This window comes from Monodelphis domestica, chromosome 1 (assembly GCF_027887165.1).
Source record: "Monodelphis domestica isolate mMonDom1 chromosome 1, mMonDom1.pri, whole genome shotgun sequence".
Taxonomy (NCBI): Eukaryota; Metazoa; Chordata; class Mammalia; order Didelphimorphia; family Didelphidae; genus Monodelphis; species Monodelphis domestica.
Window position 1 is genome coordinate 733,062,516 of NC_077227.1, and position 12,305 is coordinate 733,074,820.

Genomic DNA, 12,305 nt, shown 5'->3' on the forward strand with positions numbered 1-12,305 from the left:
GGTGAAGTTTCAAGTATCAAGGTAGACTAGACAGGGAAAATAGGAGAGATAAGGTTGGATCATGCTGGGGATAGTCATCTGCTTAATAGTTATGCCTTATCTGACTTCTGGATAATGCAGAAAGCTCATATACTTTATTGGGATTTCATTTAATCTTTTTACAATAAATATAAATTCAGACTGAAATAACCTATATATGAAGACATCCCTTCTCTAGTGTAGTTACATTTGGTCATTATGCCCAGTGTAAGTCAATTTTTTTTCAGGGAATTCTATAATGGCCAATCATGATTGTCCACATAACTTATTGCCTTCATAGAATTAAGAACCTAACACAAAGTGCATTTCAAATATTTTTATATAACATTGAAAAATCACTATGAAATTTGTGACCTTCTATTTGCAGAGGAAAGGAAAAACTTTCAATTACTATTTTAAAAAATCAATCCTTACTAACTGTTAGGGTACTTATACAATTTATAAATTTATACAATTTATAAAGTAAGCTTGTATCTTTTCTTGTAAAAATATCCAAGAAGCATTGCCAAACTAAAACTGCTATAAATAATTAGGGAAAACTAGAATTGCCTTCAGAATTAAATACAAATGAATAATGAAGTATGTATCTTCTTTGCAATTACTGGAATTTCCTTGCTGTTGAGAGGCTATTAACAGAGAATCATATTATTCTACCAATGCCTGGTCTTAGCACTTCTACTCCCCCAAAAAAATTAACAAAAAAATACCGTGAGGAAAGTATTTAAGAACTTTTCTTCCTTAAGGTTTTGGTGGTAACTTATCTCAAAAAATAACATATTTTCTTATTATTGAAGATAAACAATATTTATTTATTTATATAAATATATTAATAATAAACATATTATTAGTAAATCTATTTATTAGTATTTATATGAAATATTGAAATATTTTCAATATTTCAATGGATTACAACACAGTTATTTAAAGTAGAAGATGCAAAAGTATTACAAAATCTTGGAATTACATGAAAAATTGCTGCAACTGTGGAATATCAGTTGAGGCAGCAAAACTGTTAAAATCAGTCAGTTTCTATGTAACATCAATCCTTCCTTTTCTTTAGTAATAATGCTTATTCTGATTGGGTAGATTTCTCTCAAGACTGCCAATATTGCAAGCAGTACCAACATCCATAATACTGAAATATGGGTAGTTATCCATTTTGGAATGAAAGTGTGATTCATAAGTACATGCTACTTGTTATGCAAGATATATTTCAGTAAACTTGTAATTAGCTACTAGAGTATATTCTAAAATACCTACTGGAAAGCATGTGTTTTCCCTATATGCACAATATCCCTAAGAAACAGGCCCCATTATCCAAAGACTTTATTCTTTCACTAGCATAGCACAACTAAAATCTCCAACTGTAGAACTTTGAGAATTGCTACTTCTTATCATTATTGTTGTAGTTTTTTTTTTGTTATTCTTATTTACGTGGTGGGAGGAAGCAGAGAATATTGCAACTACATCCTAGAATCTTATTTGATGGAACATAATTAGAATGGGAACAACAGAAACAAATCTTGAAAGATGCATTCCACCTCTATCTTTTCAAATTCCTGTAATTTATGTTCTAAAGTCGATAATTATCATCTGTCTTATTCCATTAACTTCATTAGTTAATGCCTACATCAACACTCTCATCCATTCCATTTGACATATCATTTATGATCAAATTAGCTTCATGGAAACATTGCTCTCCTCAGGTCAGTCTCTTCCTGGAAAGCATAGAATGGCTCCCTAATGTTTGCCAAATAAAATTGAAAGTCCTTTGCTAGCCTTTTGAGGATGCCAGGGTATCCACAATAAACCACCAGCCTGCTCAAGCAGTCATATTTACCATCGTATCCACACCAATGTTGGTTAATCTCTATGCCATCCATAAGAATAATGATCACATTAAAATAATGATTATTATTTGTAGAATTCTTTAAGTTAGGCAGAGTACTTTACATATATTATCTCATTTGAGTGCTAGAACAGCTGTAGGAAGTAAGTTCTATAATTAATCCCATTTTACAGATAACGAAATTAACACTAAGAGGAGTTAAGTTACTTGCATAAGGTCATAGATCTAGTAGGTATCTGGGGCCAGATTTTACCCTATATAGGTATTTGATAATTACTTGATCATGCATATTGGAATACTATTATCCTAAAGAAGTCATTTCCTTTCATATAAAATACTATTAATATGATCACAAAGAGAGATAGGGACAGAACACCCAGATGAGAAAATTCTTTCTACCAATGCAAGTTGGTATCCACTCTGAAACTTATAGTTTGGAGCTGTCTAGAATATTGATAGGTTAAATGACTTGCACAGAGTCACCCAACAATTATTCATTAAAGCAAAGACAAACCCCGACAGTCATAACTTTGAGATTGGCATTCAATCCCCTATATGACACTGCCTCTTAATGAAAAGTGATAATAAATGTCTTATTAATTGATTTCCATTATTCATGCCAAAAATCTATTTCAATGCTTCATGGATTTGTGATTGTAACAGAATAATTTCTCCATCACTGGAGACAAACTACAAACAATGCTCCTGCTCCTTAAAAGCAAGTCTTTATGAGTTGGTGTCATTAAAAAAAATAGTTCCCTGCCTCATAATCTTCCAGCGATTTTGGTGATAGATCTCTCTTAACTTGGTTAGGCTGCTTCTCATGTAACATCTTTCACTGAAACTTGCTGAGATCAGCCAGATGTTATTGGCATAGCTACAGCCATGTCTTGGTGGGAAATAACAATAATTATCATCATTGTTATTTTTAACGCTATTGTTATTATCATTATTTAACCTAGCATTTATATAACACCATAAGGTTTTCAAAGTGCTTTATGTGCTCTCTGCCTTTATCCTTGGCAAGAACCCTGTGATATATCATTATACTCATATTATAGTTGGGGAAACTGAGTCTAAAAGTGGTTAAGTGCCTCATGCAGGATTTCACAATTTGAAAGTTTCTGAGGTAGGATTCAGTCAGGTCAACTGACTCAAAGTACAGTATCATACCCTCTATACTACCTAGCTAGTTGGATCAAAGTACTGCTTTACTCAGGAGAACTAAACAGTGTGTGAGTGTGTGTGTGTGTGTGTGTGTGTGTGTGTGTGTGTGTTTCTAGATATTATTTGGATATTCTCATGTAACACAAAGCAATTTACCTTAGGTCTTTCCGTCTTCCCTATTGCTGAACTCTTGCCTTGCCCAATTAAATTTTGAGATCTTTGAGAGCAAATAGCATCTCATTTTTCTCCTGTTATCTGCATTGCTTGGCACCTGGTAGGCTCTTAATAAATATGTTCTTATTAATATTCATTCATTCAACTTAGTACCCAGAATACTGTGTGTGTGTTTTTATGTGGAATTCATGGTTCAAGTTCAGAATGTCACTTATATGATTAAAAAAATGGCTGTTGGCATCTGCTGTTGAACCCCTAGGAATAGCTTCCCTTCTTCATGAATCTCATCCCTCTATCCAGTCCCACCTGTTCTATGGAGACTATTTAACCAGAGAAGTCCCTTCAATTTTCTGAATTCCAGGTGCCCTTATCAGTGATAATGAGCCCTGCACTAAAATAGAAATGGTTTTGTATTTTTCTCTAGCTTTGTCTAAATAAATCTTGTCTCTCAAAGGTATTATAACATATAGGAAGGCAGTAAATACACTTTCTTGTTCAGACTCCATGATCCTTATTTTGGTACTGGATGAGGATATACTATAAGAGGTCTTTAACATGGAGTAAATTCCTTAATTTAAAATCAGTAATAAAGTTCTGCAATCACAGAAATAAATATAACACTTATAAAGTACTGAAGCCTTCTCTTTTCTCTGTATGTATCAAATATGAAGGCAGGAGAACAACAGGATTAACAATATCAGAATCCACATTTGTGGATTATACTTATTTGTAAAACAATAAAAAGAAATAATTCTATCCTCTAAAGGCAGAGTGTCTTTAATATCTAAGCAAAGGAGGCAACTTATGGAGCATGCCAGTTTAATTAAACACAAAGCTGTTACATTAATTAACTATAACTGCCTTTTTCCTGAATGGCCTAATTTATCATCTCCAAAACCATATTCAGCAAAGCTTTAGTGTTCCCTAAAACTCAACTTTGGATTTCCTGAAAGCATTTCAATTCCAGGGGTATTTCCCACCATATGATTCAGTAGAGTATATTAATTATGGATGTACCAATCACAATGCAGGTGATGACAATTGGATAAAACGAGTTAATTTTTTAAATTCCTTATTTGTCATTCTTTATTCCAGTTATAATTTATAATCACTGGACTATGATGTATAGGTATTATTGATATTTTTTCAATCTTTAAAAGGTTCATTGGCTAACGTTTTGTTCTGTTATAAACAATTTTAAAATGCATTTAAGAAACATTATCAAAAGTGCATAGTATTTGTGACAAATCACATTTTTCATTAGTTGTTCCTATGTAAATGTTACCAATAATTTGACTGTGACTTTCTATAAGAGGCTGTTTCCCTTTATCTCAGTCTCCTTAGCAGTATGAGTAACTGGGCTCAACCGGCCTTTAGGTTTCTTTTTAACTCTAAAAGTTTATAGATCTAAGGCATTTCAAAGATACTAAGTATGAAACTATAAAACTTTTCAGAAACCTATGTGTCTGAATTTCTAGAAATGGCTTTTTCTTAGATTAAAAATAATTGTGCAATGCCCAAGCCCCATTATCTTTTTCTAACCTCATCCTCTCTATAGCATTTAATCTTATTGGCCACTTCTGCCTTTATCATCTCTGAAATTCCATTTGTATACAAGCAAAATGGATCATTTAGTAAAGGAAATTTACAGAGAGGAATTAGAAAGCATTTTTGAAGAATTTAAGTTAAGACTAGCATCTTACACCACATGCAAAAATAGGTTCAAAAGGGATATGATCTGAATATTAAAGGCTACATCATTTAAAACATAAGAAAAGAGCAGGTACTTTTTATATCTATGTATAACAGAAGAATGCTTAATCAAATAAGACAATGAAATAATAATAAAAAGTAAAATAGAAAATCATGATGACATAAAAATATTAAAAGATTTTGGACTAACAAAGTGCCTATAGGGCACTCCAAAGGAGATTGCCAGAGACTCAGCAACATATATGCCAGTTTTTATCTTTATTTTCTCCTTTTGGGGGGACAAACCCATTGATCTAACTGTAAAAAACATTGGAAAGAGATTATCACTGTCAACTTGGCCCTTCTGGTCTTGCTAAATCAAAACAACAGGATTATTGAAATTACTGAACTTTTCCTTATCCCATATTAACTACTTAGTCAGAAACAATTCAATTCAAAAGACAGATTTAGTTTGATAGACTCATTAAAAGGGACCAATACATTGAAGATGTCAAAGATTTGGCCACATATTAACCTTTTCGATTGATTTTGATTGATTAAAATGGAGATAATAGATTATCCTGTGCTGATTATTATTTAAAGGATTTAATTTGGTAAAACTAAATGGCATCTACTCCAAAAAGATATTTCTCTTCTGTACTTCAAAATTATTAGAGATTGCATGAAATATAAATCAATGCAAATAGCATTGTGCTTCATATAAATATCAAATAAAGTCTAAACAGAGAAGAGGCAATCAAGCAGAAAGACCAAATTGAAGATAAATTTTCTGTGTATGATGATGTCTTCCAGATGCTTCTGTTTGTAAATAATTGTAACAAGTCATGGAATATTAAAAAAAAAAACCTCAAGGAAGAGATTTATAACCACTTAGAAAAATTTGCTCTAAACATCCAGGTGAGAAAAAATAGGTGGAAAATCTAGGATGAAAAATGTGTACTGTCCAGATTACAGCATGTGGTCAACTGCCAAAGCTTGTCTATTTAGTAAATATACCCCAGGCATACAAAAAAGATGACAAATAGCTTAGTCACAGAATTAAATAAGAGGAGGGAAGCTGGCTGGATTGTCATCAGGAAATTGAAAATATCCTTCAATGACTTCAAAATCAATGCAAAAAAAAAAGGCCTATTATTGGAATACCAATATTCTTCAGGAGCACTGGATGACTATATAGAATAACAGAGTAATTTAAAAATAAAAAATGAATATTACACAAAGGGCACAAAAGAGGGACATGATGTATATAAATAAGCTACGATATGCAACAAAAAAGGTACTCTGAAGAAATAGAATAAAGGATTGTTTCAGAAAACAGATTATCAAAAAAGTTGAATTGCTCACAAAACATATTCAAAGAATGATAGGTGTATATTAGAAAGTTATTCTTCACAATATCAAGAAAAAGGAAATATATTAATGAATCCTTTGTGAAGGCATGGGCAAGAGTCAAACTACTGTTGGAATAGGTTGTAGACTAAGTTACTGGAGGGAAGATCTAAATAGCCAGCATCCCAGATCCAATGTGAGACAGGAATTCAATTCAACAAAAAATATATCAAATGACTACTATAGTCAAGGTGCCATGGTCAAAATGTCCTCAGGACAATGCTCATATTCAAATGGATTCCTGATCTTAAAGATTTGGGAGTTCTCTCTAACAATATACAAAACAAACCATCAATGGCTACCCATTGAGTAGGTCTCTGAAATGTTTCCTCATGAAATGGAATGGTTTGGGAGGGGGTCCCCCCAACAAGCTGGAGGCTATTCTCATTGGTCTCCCATCACTGTGAAAGTGCCAGCAGGATATTTTGGACACTCACATGGCTTCCCTCACTCAAAACATGGCTGACTCAGCTTCTCTTTCTGATATGCTTTACTCAAGCTCTCTTTTAGAATTCTCCTTAAAATCTCTGAGAAAATGGGCTACAGGGAGCAGCTGGATGGATCAGTGGATTAAGTCCCAGGCCCAGAGATGGGAGGTCCTGGATTAAAATTTGACCTCAGACACTTCCCAGCTGTGTGACCTTGGGCAAGTCATTTGACCCCCATTGCCTAGCCCTTACCACTCTTCTGCCTTAGACCCACTTCACAGTATCGATTGAGTCACAACTACTCAATAGTAATAAAAAGCATTTCATCATTAATTCAAATCTTTCCCCCACTTAGCTCAGACTTCAATTAGTACAATTGAGTGAAACTTTAAAATACTTGATATGTGCCATTTATCCATGGGTACTTTGCCCCCAAGTGTAGATTTGTTACTCTTTTTGAATACAAAAATGAATCGAGGGAAAAAAAAGACAGGAAATGGAAAGGCAACTAAGATTCATACAAAGAATGTAAAAGAAAAAAGGGAAGAAATAAAATACGTAACAATTGGGAAAATAAAAATTAAGGAAAGATAAAGTTAAAAAGAAGTAGAGACTAAGGTAAGGGCACAGAATTAAAGATGAGGGGAAAATAATATGGAATGAAAGATCTTATTGCTTTCTTTAATAAGAAACTTTCTTATAATAATGATGCCTGACATTATAGGAAGAAAAAGGAAAAGTCTGAACTTTCTCATTGGAGATTGAAAATGTAAGTACTGGGAAATAATTGAGATAATTCTTTTTATTTCCTATTAATATATTTATGCATTTTATTTAAAAAAAAGATCTCCAGCTGTTTAACAATTGAAAAAAATTACTTTACTGGGATCATGAGATTCATGGCTCATTTAGGAATTAAACATAATAAGTTATTGATACAGAAGGAAAATAATTTAGGCCAAGATGCCAAAATTTAATTTGAATTAATAATTACTCACTCATGATTCCTGCAAACAAGTCTGATAGTTTAATTTTCCTAAATATATTTCTAAGAAATACATATTTAATCCTCTGAACAAAGTGAAAGGAATATGACCTGAGATAAAAACAAACTTAAATTTGGCAAAGCCAAAGCTGTGAATGGAACAGTATGTTTCTTCTCCCTGAGGAAAATATCTCTACTAAAAAATGCATTTTTAAAAACATCTAAAATCAAACACACAGAACATGAAATGTTAACATTTTCACAGGGCATTTGTCTAAGCACACTTAAAAAAATAGTCAAATACAACTTCAGGGAAGCAACTTGGCCTTCTAAAAATAAGATATCCCAGGAATATTTGTGGTTTATTGCTTAAATGGAATTTCAAAGAGAACAATTTCAAAGGAATACTGTAATTGATTCTACCTGAAGACACTGTCACATGACAGTAAAGTAACATCCCGCTATAAACATTGGCATCAAGGAACCAGGATAACATTATCTTATTTAGGTTTTCCTTGTGATGATAAGGGAGATACATTACATACCACAAATATAGGAGAGATCTGATTGACTGAACTTGCAATATCACCAATATTTTTGCAGTGATTCTATATTGCAGATTCCAATCTCACGGAAACATTTATAAATGGTCAGTGTAGGCAAGTTGTTTGTGTTCCTAACACTGACTTGCACTCAAACAGTGACAAAAATCTAAATATAAGCCCATTCAAATCACAAGGGTCATATAGACTGGAAAGACTCCAGCTGTAACTGAAGTCAATGGCTTGAGAAGGCATGCTTAGATAGTAGTTCATTCAAAAATCTGGAGATTTCAAGTGACTTCAAGATGAACCAGGTGCATGCCAGACACACAAACAAAAAAAACCTCATTGGACCTATTTCTTTTTTGGTATTGAGTCATTTTCTGTTATATCTGACTCTGGATGACCCCATTTGGGTTTGTTTGTTTGTTTGTTTTTGACATATGCTGAAGTGGTTTGCCATTTCCATCGATAGTTCATTTTACATATGGGGAAATTGAGGCAAAAAGGGTTAAATGACATGCCCAAGATCACACAGCTAGTAAGTATCTGATGCTGGATTTGAAATTAGGTCCTCCTAATTCCAGGCCTGGAAATATATCTACTGAGCCATTGCCCTTTAAAACCAGAATACTCTCCTTCTTCCCCCTTCCAACCCATATTTCCACCTCTTGCTCAAAAACAAAGCAAAACAAAATTAAAGCACTAAGCAAATCAATACCACTATTGATTCTGGAAAAGTTGGGACAATCTACAGGACAATCCAACTCCCCTCTTCATGTTCTCTCTCACTATTGTAATCTAAGTCGAATGAGATTTTGGACTTCTTTTTTTATTTGTCCAATTTTTGTTTTCAATACATTGTTTTCTTTAGTATTTTTATGTCTCTCACTAAACTTTTAATTCTCTTGAAAAATGTCTTATATAACTCATTTTTCCATTTTTTTCTTCTAAAACATTTTATCTCTTCCTTTAACTCTTTCATGAATTCTTGTTGCATTTGAGTTCAATTAGTATCTTTCTTTGAGGTTTTCTTGGTAGCTGCTTTCACATTGCTTTCTTCTGAGTTTATGTCTTGTTTTTCCCTGTCTCTTCAGTAGTTTTTTTTAAATTTTTTTATTGTTAGGTTCTTTTATTTTAGTTGTTATTTGCTCATATTTCTGGCCTACTTCATGACTGAATTTTATGTTAAATTTAGGTTCTGGAGCCAAGATGGTGGAGTAGAAGCAGGAAAAATGTGAAACTATCATGAGAATCCTCTCCACCGAATCTTAAAATAATGCCACAAAACAAATACTGGAGTGAAAGAACCAACAAAGAGATGGACTGAAGCAACTTTTATGCAGAGAACACCTTGAAAGGTAGGCAGAGAGTATATGGAGTAAGGTGTAAGCCAAACAGCAAGCCCCCCACCCCAGTTCCCCCAATCTACTGTTCCAGGTTCTTAACCTAGACCCAAGCCAGCATCCTGAATGTGAGAACTTGCCTAGACCACCAGCAATGCAACTCAATGCACAACCTGTAAAATTCCAGGCAAGCCTGCAGAAAGGTCTGGAATTCCAGCTCAGGGCAATTTGTGCTCTGTGCTTGGTCTGTATAAGCCCAGAGTAAGGCTAGGAGCCCCAGCCCAAGCTTGTAGTGAGGACCTGAATCCCAGTTTGAGGCATTCTGCTTGGCACTCCAGGTTGGTTTCAACCCAGAGCCAAGTTCCCAGATCCCCAGCAAAGAAAGTCCCCAGGGGTTGGCCTGTGGGAGCCCAGACCCTGCTAGCCCTCATCAAAGCTGAAGGCTAGGTCCCAAGGTAAGAGTCCACAGTGTCTGACCTGATGAAGCCCAGAGTGAGATCAAAAGCCCCCACCCAACCCTGAGACTAGACTTTGAGCCATCAGAGTCTGGGGGGGTATGGGAGGGGAGGGGAGGGGGGTGTTATAGGGGGAGGGATGTGACTCAATCTCAGCCCTTGGAGGTAGCTTTAAGAACTTCTTGCACACAAGCAATCATATATCTTTGGAAGAACTGAAAATTGCACAAACCCCCAAAATAAGGCTAAGGGTAGCATCAAAGAAGAACTAAAGGTAAGACCTCCTGAGACCATTTTTTAAGCCTAAGAGAGTGCCTTATTGTTCCTGAAAACGGAGCCTACCATTAGAATAAAAGTGGAAGTTGAGAAAAAGTCTGGATAAATGAGCAAGTATAAAAAAGTACCCAAATATAGAAAAATTTCATGGAGACAAAGAGCAAGGCACAGACACAGAAGGGGACTGAAGACAAAGCAAATACATGCAAATAAACATATGAAGAGAAAATTAAAGCAATCATTAGGAGCTATTTTGCCAAATTAGATACCAATAAATTCAGACAATCTTAGTAAAATTGATTTATATTTAAAAAAATACAAATTTCTCAAAATAAAAAAGAGGAAATAGTATCCTTAATAATCCCATCTCAGAAAAAGAAATTGAACAAGCCATCAAGGAACTCCCTAAGTAAAACAGAACTTGGAGAACACTAAATACAATAAAAGCAGTATCATAGGATAATTATCTGGGAAAACATGGCTCCTCTCAGCAATGAGATAATCTGGGACAATCCTGAAAGACAAGATAGGGAATTCTATCCCCCCCATTCCCCCTCCCACAGAGAAAGAAAACTGTTAAACATGTCTTTCAATATCAGTGTATTTATGGTTTTATTTTTGGGTTTTGTATTCTTCCAACAATGACCAATATAGAAGTGTTTTAATGACAATAAAATTAAAATTTTTAAATAAAATAAAATAAACATAAATTTTTGTTCTGTTCTTAGAATGGGTTACGAGAGTGCGGTTGGGAGGCACTGTCCCAAAGTTTAGGCTTTTCCATGCTGCCATGTCAGAGCTAGTTTTGGAGGTTTGCAAGTTTTGAGTGCTTTCAAGATAGTATGATCCTGAAGAGTTGTAGTGATTGCTTCCATGCTCTGAATTCTGGCCTCTACTCAAGAAGGGTCCCTAGTCTCCTGGAGCTACAATTACTATCAATCCTCTTTGCTTTGGAGTTGTGACCATAGCCGAATCTCCCTCCTGGCTGACCACCAGTGCTCTTCTCTGCCCTGGACTGTAACCTAGAACATATATGACCAATTGAATTGCAAATCACCACCAGCTGTATCCAGTGCCAGCAAATGATCTTTTTTAAGCTTTCTGATCAATTGTCTGATCCCCTTACCATCTCTGGGCTGAGAGTTGTTGCAAGTACTGCATGTATAGACCCCTGAAAGCCTTCTACTTCAATGTCATAGGCATCTCTTGCTGATTTCTTACATTTAAAAATATCTCATCCAAACATTTTTGGTCCAATCATTGCAAAATTTGATTGGAGGCATTATTTTAAAGTTATTTGGAGATAGATGTTGGGAAAGTTCACCTGGGTGGCTACCCTTGTTCCACCATCTTGATTATAGCTCCAGTACTGAGAAATTGAGTCAATAATGTAGTCTACTTTGGTCATACCACATTTAGAGCATTAGATTAAGTTCTCAGAATTATCTTTTGAGGAAGGATATTGACAAGTTAGATAGTAAAAAAGAGTAGTAGGCTATCCTGAGTGGAGAAGGACTTCAAAGTCATAAAAGAGGATATCCTGAAGGAACTAGAGAGAATGAGCCTACAGAACAGAAAGGTAAAGGAATATGATGACTTTCTGTAGGTCAATAAATAGTGTTGTACAATGGAAGGAGAAAGATTTGTGGTCTCTGAACAAGAGAATAGAACTTGGAGCAAGATATAAATGATGATTAGGAAAATTCAGAATTGATATGTTTGTTAATAAACAAACTACTGACTGGTAGAAAAATAACATCTTAGAGATTCTCCTCTTGGAAAATGAGTCTCTATACTTCTATCAAAATTATACAAGATATCTTAAAGCTAACCAAATCAAATACATTTTCTGATAACTGTCTCTGTTATGAATATACACTTAATCATGAAACAGGAAGACAAATGCTTGCCAAAGATGTTCCCCATCATGAGTGAAGAGGCA

The 12,305-nt window shown here is 34.4% G+C and overlaps 1 protein-coding gene across 5 annotated transcripts in view; it reads right to left on the reverse strand.

Annotated features, from left to right (window-relative positions):
* Positions 1-12,305, reverse strand: part of CTNNA2 (catenin alpha 2) — a 1,548,366-nt gene that overhangs the window by 1,365,141 nt on the left and 170,920 nt on the right. The gene's annotated exons all lie outside the window — the stretch shown is intronic.